This window comes from Octopus sinensis, linkage group LG1 (genome assembly GCF_006345805.1).
Source record: "Octopus sinensis linkage group LG1, ASM634580v1, whole genome shotgun sequence".
NCBI lineage: Eukaryota > Metazoa > Mollusca > Cephalopoda > Octopoda > Octopodidae > Octopus > Octopus sinensis.
Genome location: NC_042997.1, coordinates 205,304,486 through 205,315,613, shown reverse-complemented (window position 1 = coordinate 205,315,613; position 11,128 = coordinate 205,304,486). Strand labels below are relative to the sequence as shown.

The window sequence follows — 11,128 nt, the reverse complement described above, 5'->3', positions numbered from 1 at the left end:
TAATATTTCTTTGAATTCATTATTACACAAAGAACAATAATTACTCCCTCCAGAATATGATTTAGCCCTACAAATTATCTCCCAAGTTATTTTATATTTAATAGATCTAGATTTAAGGTCCCAAATATATTCACTGAGACCTGTGGAATTTATTACATTTTTATTCCTAAAAGAATACATATGTTGAGCTACTCTTGATTAAATTTTATTCGAAGTGTTTAAATTATGATAGTTCAAATTCTTATAATCCATTTACCATATACTTATAGACTACATTATCTAAATTACAATTATTATTAAAATTACATGTAGTCTTATCCCTACATGTACAATAAAATATATCTAGGTCTTTATTATAATTATTGGTATCAATATTTAATCTATCATTGTAGAATTTAGTGTTCGTCTTTATCATTAATAAATATTTTTCGTCATTTTCTTTGATAATTTTATTTTATTTTTTACACAACGTCTTCATGAGTTTAATTTCTTATAAACGCTAAGACCTATGTTTTTACGTTTAAAATTCAGTTATATTATTTTCATCGACAAGCTAAGTAACGTTTTTTATTTAACAATATTATATAACTTTTGAATTGTATCATTATTATTATTATTATTATTATTATTATTATTATTATTATTATTATTATTATTATTATTATAATTACTTTTTTTTTCTTCTTTCAAATTTGCTTCCATTTCTTGCCGAGTGTCTTCCCGACTCCTAGGGCAAAGAAACTCATAGTATACATTGGTAGGCCATTAAATCAAACTCAATAGTTCGTTCATTTTTTAAATTTTTTTTTAAGTTAAATTAAAATACATGAGCAGCAACAGTTCTCACATCAACAATGCTCTTCTCAATACGTGTGATGTACCAGTTAAGACAATCTTTTGCACTTCTTGCAGGGATGGTAAGCCAGGGATCATTTTCATATAATTTTCGGTTCCCTTCTTGATCATTCCTAGTGCTCCTACGATCACTGGTATTGTAACCGCCTTGAGATGCCACATTTTCTCAATTTCAATGAGTAGGTCTTTATATTTTCTGAGCTTGTCAAACTCTTTCGCTGAGATATTATGATCACAGGGGATGCTCATGTCGATCAATAAGCAAACTTTATTGTTTTGGTCTTTCACAACAATATCTGGTTTATTGGCCTTGATGGTTCGGTCTGTATGTACTGGAAAGTCCCACAGAATGGTTACATTTTCTCCTTCAGTTACAGCCTCAGGGTGGTGATTATACCACTTGTCGGCAGTTTTGATATTGTAATGCCGACTTATTAGCCAGTGGAGATATTGGCCAACTCTGTCATGTCTTAATTTATACTCCACTGGTGCTAAGACTTTACATCCAGAGATTAGGTGGTCCACTGTTTCAATCATGTCGTTGCAGAATCGGCATTTTAGGTCTGCTCCATTTTTCATCACATTGGCCTGGTAGTTCCGGGTTAATAGGCTTTGATCTTGAGCAGCCAGGATGAAACCTTCGCTCTCTGCTTTTAGCCCTGAGCTCCGTAGCCACTGATGGGTTTGCTTCTGGTCAACATCAGCTTGTTTGCTGCGAGTCACATATCTGCCGTGCAGAGGTTTCTCCTCCCACCTATCAGCCAATTGCTCGTGCGCTTTTTTCATTGCCATCATTTTCACCTTCTTTGCAACAATAGTTGCCGTACTTCCCTCGGGTTGTTCAGTTTGGGTATCCTGCACGAGATCAATAGCAATTTTTTTGCTTTCCTTTATAATAGAATGAAGCTTCTTTCGTCTCTCGTGATTTTCCACGAGCTTTAGCATCCAGTCATTCGATATTTCGAGATATTTGGCCAGTCCAATTGTGGTTGTTTTGTAAGCTAGTTCAAATTGGATCAGGCCTCGACCTCCTTGGGCTCTGGGAAGGTAAAGGCGATCTACGTCTGCCTTTGGGTGGTGCATCCTATTACAACTCAGCAGCTTGCGTATTTTCCTATCTATATTCTTTACTTCACTCATATTCCAGTTCAACACATTGTAGCTATAAGTAACAACTGGAACTGCTAAGGAATTTATAGCTAACACCTTGTTACGTGCATTTAGTTCAGATTTCAGGACTGCACGAACTCTCCTATAACATTCCTTCCTGATCTTCTCTTTCATGCTTGCATGCTGAATACCAGAGCCTTCATTTATCCCTAAATATTTGTATGTTTGTTCTTGCTCAAGCTCTCTTATGACTGTGTCAACATCTAACACGACTGAATTTGTGGTCTTCACTTTCCCTTTCTTGAAAGTGGCCTTGGCACACTTCTCAAGTCCAAACTCCATCCCGATGTCATCGCTGAATGCTTTCACGGTGCGCAATAGGCCTTCAAGTTCATTATTGTCTTTACCATAAAGTTTTAAGTCATCCATATAAAATAGATGGCTTATTTTTTTATTGGCAATTTTATACCCATACCCTGTTCTGTTTAATTCACTTGTAAGGGGTATTAGGGCTATGCAGAATATCAAAGGTGAAAGTGAGTCACCTTGAAAAATTACACAGTTGATGTTTATATTTTCTGAGGCAAGTACTCCATTAGAGTGGTATAATTGGAGATTCGTATTCCACAACGACATATTGTGCTTCAGGAAGTTTGAAATCACAGGGGAAATTTTGAAGATGTCCAGCGATCTCAAGATCCATGGATGCGGTATACTGTCGAAGGCCTTTTTATAGTCAATCCATGCGGAGCTGAGATTTCTGCGCTTGTTGTGACAGTTCTCAAGGATCATACGATTGATTAGCAGTTGATCTTTGCATCCGTAAGAGCCTCGGCGGCACCCTTTTTGTTCAATGGGGAAAATATCGTTCTTCTCCATGAATGCATATGTTTTCTCCGCCAGGATAGATGTTAGGATTTTATACGTGGTGGATAGACAGGTTATAGGCCGATAGTTTTTTGGAAGGTTGGTTTCGTTATTCTTTGGGAGTAGGTAAGTAATGCCACTTGCTAACCATTCAGGTGTTTTCTTTGGGTCTCTCATAATTCCATTGAGCAGCTGAACTAGCTTACCGTGTGCGCACGGGAGCGATGCGAGCCAGAAATTCGGCACCCTATCTTTACCGGGGGATTTCCAATTATGGGCCTTCGTGAGTGCCTTTCTTAGGTCTGCTATTGTGATGTCTTCCCATGCTTGTTGTTGTAAATTTTGGTAGGATCCTTCAGTTTGTATAATCCAGTCTGCATTTATGTTGTACGTCTTCTTGTCACTCCAAATCCTTTTCCAAAAGTTTTGAACTTCTTCCATGGGAGGGGGGTCTTTAACGGTTACTTTCTCCTTCCCTATTTCTCTGTAGAATTTTTTGGCATTGGATGTGAACAGCTTATTTTGCTTGTAAAACTTGTTTCTCTTCTCAAATCTTCGTATTCTTTGGGCTTTTGCTTGGACTTTTTGTTTCAGCGTTTCTTTTATTGATATCAGTTCTTCTCTTGGTGAGGATCCAAATTTTCTCTTCATCTTTCTTCCTGTTCTGGATCTTACATCATTTCTACATATTAGTTCATTTAATATTGATATTTCCCCTCTCATAAATTCAATCTCTTTTTCAATTTTACTTCTCCAGGTTTGATTTCTTCCCAGGTTTTGTTTTCTTTGTTTTTTCGGGGGCATACAGCTGGTTTCAATTGCCCTAGCAGAAGCGTAAATAATTTCATTTAACTCAGTAAAATCAGGTTTTAATTCTCGTATTATTTCATTTGTTACATAGTTGCCAATTTGGATTTGTTTTTTATTTTGGTTTGTATTTGAGAGTTTATGAAGTGGTTCTCTATCATTCATACTTGTATGTCTTACAACTTCAAGCGTATTCAGGATTTTCTGCCTCATTTCTGCCATAGACTCTCTGTGTTCTTCAGCAAATGCGAGATCTTCAGTTACTGTTGTTTTTTCGTTTTCCTGGCTATCTTTAACAGGTACAATAGAATTTCTTGTATCTTCAGGCCTTTGCGTACTTTGGTCAGATGGCAGTCTTTCAATTAAGCCTCGTGGCGGGCTATACTGTTCATCTGATTCTTCATTTCCTTTGTGTCTTATATTTATGTCATTTTCCGTTGCGTGCTTGATCGCACTTATTTCACTGTCTGTGAGTCTGTTATTTCTAAGGATATCCCTCCTCACATTTGCTAATTTGTTCTCGTCCAAATAGGGCCTACTGTCTTGATTCCGTGTTCTCCATATACTGTAAGAGTTTGCGGTGTGTCTCTCTTGAGATGGCCTACCTAATGCATAGTAATAAGCGTATATTACTTCTTTATACTCTTCTCGGGTCCATTTGTTCCGCTTACATTTTTCTTTCTGTGGTGGTTGTGGTGGTGAACTTGGAGGGCTCGAGTTGGGGGATTTCCCGTTCAAGTGACCATCCATGTCCGTATTCGGAGAAGAGTTTGTACCAGTTGATGACTTTTCGATCCCAGGCTGGCTCTTCCCTGGGGGACGCGCTTCCAGATTAACCATAGGACAAGCGATTTGGTATACTGATTTAGTTTTCCTTTTAGTTTCCAAAAACATTTTGGTGCTACGATAATGTTATCATTTTTTAGCTTTGATTGGCTCGTGGGGAGACGGCCATCATTGCCGTTACAATTATAATCGTACCATTATAGCAGCCGTAGTCGGCTTATTATTATTATCATCACCATTATTATCACTATCATCATTATCACCACCATCACCATCATCACCATCATCATCACCATCACCATCATCATCATCAATGATATTGTTTTATGTGTAGTCACAGCAGTATCTTATTGTTATTTTTTATCATCATCACCATCACAGTAGTGTCTGTCTGTCTCGTTGGCTGGCTTGGTGGTTGGCTGGCTGACTGTCTTCAACGCCAGAGTTCTTGCCTGTCAAATAATACTTTCATATTTGGTTAACAATAGAGCCGAGGTGAGGTTTTGTGTTGGTTGAACTCTTTGTTATTATAATTATTATTATCATTATTATAATTATTATTGTTGTTGTTGTTGTTGTTAAAATATTAATTTATATTTAATTTCTTGATAATTATTAGTAATGGTATGTATATATATTTATTTTTTTATAATTTTATTATTATTATTATTATTTTTATAATGAGATTTAGCGAATTATATATAATTTAATGTGAGAATTAGTTTTGTAAGACAATATATTATTCAATAGTTAGGTGGTCTATTTATTATGTAGTATTACATTTAAGTAAATGTATTTAATATTAATTGATATTTTGGTCAACTATATAATTGAGTAAAATATTAAATCTATAGATACTACAAATATATTGATAATATAGTTAGTTTATCTAATAGGTGTGTATATAATTAAACCATTTCCTATTCTTAATTTTAATATGTATAGCTTGTACTAACATTATCTATATTACTTAACATTACAGTTTTTAATATAAATTACTTAATGAGTGTAAGATTTTATTTAGATGTATATTAAATAAATAAATTAATTAATAATTTAATTTAATGTATATAGTTTAAATTATAGTATTTAGTTTTCACTTAATGTATATTTTATATTAAAATATATATATATATATAATTAATTATATCCTTGTTTCATTCTATATTTTATTTAAACAAGAATATATTTGTTAAGATATTTCGTATTTTACAAGCTTATCTACGTATATTTATTAATTTTTCTAAATAATTATTGTATTGTTTTTGTTTTTAACCTCAAGAGTGGGTATATATATTGAAGGGATTTTACTTTAATTATTAATATCATCATTTATTAAATATAGCCACGAAACAAGTGTCGTTATTCTACCAAATATATACGTTTTATTTTCTATTTTGTACATTATTTAATCATTGTTATATGTTTTATCTTATATTTAATCATTCTATAATATGTAGATTTCTAAGGTATAATTTAATCTTTCATTATTGAATTGGTTAAACGGTATTTTTTCTGATTTATATATATATATATGTATATATATATATATAATATATATATATATATATATATATATATATATATATTATATATATATATTGTGAAATTCGATTTAGTATTTCTAAATTCAATTTTTTCCTGTAAGTTTGGAATAATATTCCCTCATATTATATATATATATATATATATGCGTATGTGTGTGTTTTTGTGTAGTGTATCTTGCATGCATGAAGTGGATTCGATCCACAATAGCCAAATTTAAGTTGGCACTGCAACAGCACTTCCCCGCGGTGGAACAATACTTTTTTTCTGACAGCAGTTTTACATTTTCATTTGCCTATAGCTAGGCTGAAATAATGTCTTCCCAACTTGACCCTTTCTAACCTCTTCCACTTCACCAAACATCCATTGTTTTCAATGATATACTATCCCTCTGGATAGTTATAAAAGCAAGAACACCCCAAGCAAAAATCAGTCGGTGACGACTCAACCAGTTAGTCCCTTCAGTGACGACGATGTCTGTCTGTCTAGCTAGAACCTTGGTCAGGGGGAGTATTGACATTTACTATCAGCCACTGTCAGACAACACGCTACAACTCTCACTAGCACTAATTCTGTTCCCTTACGACATCATCTATCGCTATCTGTGGATTACTACTAACAATTTGTGTACGCCAAACTATACAAAATAAATTCTACCACATCTAACTTTCTTTCACACCCTTTTGGATTTATCATAACCTGCCCGTCGAGGTGTGGTATTTTTCAACGTAACGGTAAATAAATACTTTCTTAAACCTTCATGCATTGTTCATCTTTCACATCCTATAGTATGCAGTTATAGCAACAAATTTTTATCGTTCATAATATTGTGTACAAAGCAATTTCTCCCGCTACAAAAACAAGGGCATTGCAGCCTTCCCAAGAATCAACTCTTACAAACTGGCGACCCCAACGTTGCGCCATAATAGGCATCGCTACAAAAATAAAACTTCATCGCTTACAATTGGTGAACCCGTGTAAAGAGAATTGATACCTTCCGATGCTTCATGCCGCTGCATTTTTGCTCATTCGAACTAAAGAACTAGAATATCAACCGACACCAAACCAAAGTAAAAGAATGACAACCTTCGTCACAATGAAGATGCACCCCCCGACCTACTACAAAAAACCCTATACTGCGATGCAATCCACAACAATGCAACACAGCCGACGCACAATGAAGGCCGCCAATAGATGCATGATTTCAACAGCTACATGCCCAGAAACTAACTGGACGAAAATACGGAAGCCCGCATATGCAACCTTTTCGGTACACACACGCTTTTCGTCTCGTCCCGACGTACAAATCCTGCATTGTCTTTGAACATTTGCACGTACATAAGACTCTCACATAGACTTTCAACAACTCTTTTTCTTTGTATGCGCATCTATTCACTTTCAGTTGTAGACTTTTAACAAGGGACACTATTTTCAGCTAAGTTTGCTATTTTCGCTTATTTTATTGTTCTGTTTTCACTGTACACTTCCATTTGTTTACGAGTTACACATATTCCGCGATGCACACGTTCCGCGATGCACACATTCCGCGATGCACTTATACCGCTATGCACATTCCGCGATGCACAAATCCGCAACGACTCGTTTCACGAAAACTGCTAAATTTACGTGCATATCCTTTTGCATGTTCTTCATTATTATTATTCATATTTTGCATGTACATATTTTGTTCACTTTCAAAATGTTTGTATTGTTGTATATATACAAGCATGCACCTTTCCTCATCGCCTGGCCTTGCGCACGCATCTGCACGCATGGTTTATACACACACAAATGTTATCTCTGTCACATTCATGCACCACACATGCCTATCTCCCTTGTTTCCCATGCTCAATGTGCCTTTGTAGACACGACTCATCTCTGTAAGACCCTAGGTCGGTCACGCATACATAGAAAAAATTGTTTGTCCCTTACAATGCGCCAACATGCCACACTTTCGCTCCTGCACGATCGAGGCATATATTACCTCATGCACCGGCTTGCAGCCTTACGGCATTAATCACTGGCATATTCAATACTGTACACTGTATTTTTTAAACAATGCACTAACATTAGCCTCAGCCTTTAAAGCTCTATTGCACTCATGCACATGCACCTCTGCTATGCACATCTACCCACTTGTTTTGCAACACGTCTGCGTCAGCTCAATTCTTCTCCCGACTCGAAGCACGTCGGATGAGCACATGCTCTGCTCTCATGTTTTGACATAATTTCCCCCTGTTAGACCCCCGTTTGGTCACGTAATTCACAGAGAAAATTATCTGTCTCGTGCATCACTGCAGCATGTTTACACTGTCACCCTTGCTAACTCAGCAATTAACCATGACAACAGCACCAGATGCATTTCACTGCTGGAAAACATTCCAAGGCATTTAACATGCATTTCGTTGTCACCTTCGATCGTTCGTTTCCTCTCCCGGAACCTCACTGGCAATGGGAGTGTTGTAGTGGATCTTGAATGCATAAAGTGGATTCGATCCACCATAACCAAATTTAAATTAACACTACAACTGAACTTTTCCCACGGAGGAACAATAGTTTTTCTCTGACAGTAGTTTTACATTTTCCAGATGCCTTTAGCCAGGCCGAAATAATGTCTTCACCAATTGACCCTTTCTAACCTCTTCTACTTCAACAAAAGCTAGAATAGAGATAACAAGATCACCAACTAAATCTATTGTTCCCAAAGATATATCTATCCTTCTGGATAGTTATAAAAGCAAGAACACCCCAAGCAAAAATCAGTCGGTGATGACTCAACCAGTTAGTCCCTTCAGTGACGATGATGTCTGTCTGCCCAGCTATAGCGAATAGTAATAAATCTACTACAAATATAGGATGAAGTTTTTTTACAGAAAAAATATTACATCAAAAAAGGGACTGATAACCACTATAAACTGTAGTGGAGAACAGTTCACACGTGTGCTGAGGCTAACCAAAGGATTTTATATTTAGATATATCTGGGGTACTTATGTGTACTCATCATTTTTGCTTCGGCTTTTTTTCCATGGGCGCATGTAAGTATTTTATTAATATCTATTCGTATTTTCTACTGACGAGGAAAAAATCATCTATTATCAGATTAATTCCGAAATTGATTCAGTATAGAAATAACGAACTGTTTTTTAAAAAATCTATTGGCTAATTTTCTTCGATTTCTGCACATCGTATTTCTGTAGCGGGTATATAGTATGTGGAAATTGACGATTTAAAAAGTCTGTTATCATCATATTGACATAGAAATTAATTTTCTTATGCTCTTCTTTATACGTTATATATATATATATATATATATATATATATATATATATATATATATATATATATATATATATATATATATATGTCTGTGTGTGTGTGTATGTATGTATGTATGTATGTATGTATGTATATGCACTAACTTTAATGTAATATAATTTATTTCCAATTGTTAAATGTGCATTTTTGGTATATAAATATATCTATGTGTGCAGGTTAGTAGGTGAATATGTTTGCACGTATGTATGGAAGTATATATGTGTATATATAACAAATACCTAAATATCATGTAATACTATCTAGTATGATACAAATTTTTACATTTCTATAATTTTTGTTATTTTTTAATATATTTTATAAATTAATTTTTATAAATTATTTTAATAACTAGTTTTATAATTTTTTATAAATTGTTTTATAATTATGTTTATTACAATGTTTATAATACTTTAAAAATTTTGATAATTATATTTTTTATAAATTCCTTAATTTTTCATCAGTATATGTTTTTATAATGTTTATAATTACGTATGTAAACTTATATGGCCATATATACATTCAACTCTGTATATAAGCATTATTTATGGGCATTAGTTCACATGTCCGAGTATTCTATGTATAAGTGTGTATACTATCGTATTGATGTGTATGGCTGCTTTAGTATAAACATTGTCGTATATATAGATATCTTGTTGTAAGTGTTCGTATATATATATATATATATATATAATATATATATATATATAATATATATATATATATATATATATCTATATATATATATATTATATATATATATATATATATATATATAGATATATATATATATATATATATATATATATATATATATATATATATATATATATATATGTATATATATATATATATATATATATATATATGCAGTGAATCTTCGATGCATGAAGTGGATCCGATTCGCCATAGCCAAATTTAAATTAACACTGCTACAGAACGTTTCCCACGATGGAACAATGGTTTTTCTCTGACAGTAGTTTTACATTTTCCAGATGCCTTTAGCTAGGCTGAAATAATCCCTTCACCACTTGACCCTTTCTAACCTCTTCTACTTCACCAAAAGCTAGAATAGAGATAACAAGACCACCAACTAAATCTATTGTTCCCAATGATATATCTATCCTTCTGGATCTTTATACAAGCAAGCACACCCTAATCAAAGAGGCGTTAGTAACTTGTCGGCAACTGAACAAGGCACTTCGTGACGACTCAATTAGTAAGGAAAGAACTGCTAGAATATAAATGGTGAGAGAGAGAAATAAAAATTCCTACCAGCAACTTCAGACAACGTCCCACACTCTCTCACTCTCACTAGCTCGAATTCTGTTCTCTTAAAAGATCATTCTATCTGTCTCCACAATTACTACTAACCAATGAATAGAACCCAAACTCAACATTCTTCCGAATCTAACTTTCGCATGCTTTTGGATTTATGAACCTGCCCGTCGAGGCAAGGTATTGTAACGTAACGGTAAATAAACTTTTCATTAAAACTTGATGCATTGTTCATCTTACACATTTTACAACTTGCCGTTTTAATAACAAACTCTTATTGTCACAACTGCTGACTCTCACATATCATATTATTGTTTACAAATCAATTTTTAGACGTTACATATATATTTATATGTATATGTGTGTGTGTATATGCGTGTGTGTATGCATAGGTAAGTTTTTATTTGTGTGTACTTTTCTATGTACTAAATCATTTTGTATAGGTAGATACGGTTGCACCGGTATGTATACGCATAAATTTTACGGATATACGTATGTAACACCTAGAAATTTGCGCTTACATATCCATCTACATATGATGTCAATCAATTTAATTTTTAGTTTTAT

The 11,128-nt window shown here is 33.9% G+C and overlaps 1 long non-coding RNA gene across 1 annotated transcript in view; it reads left to right on the top strand.

Annotated features, from left to right (window-relative positions):
- LOC118765952 overlaps positions 1-8,648 on the top strand; it is a 26,588-nt gene extending 17,940 nt beyond the window's left edge. The window contains exon 3 of the long non-coding RNA XR_005001860.1: positions 8,437-8,648. This is a non-coding gene — a long non-coding RNA (uncharacterized LOC118765952). The remainder of the gene's footprint in view (positions 1-8,436) is intronic.
- The last annotated feature ends 2,480 nt before the right edge of the window (positions 8,649-11,128 follow it).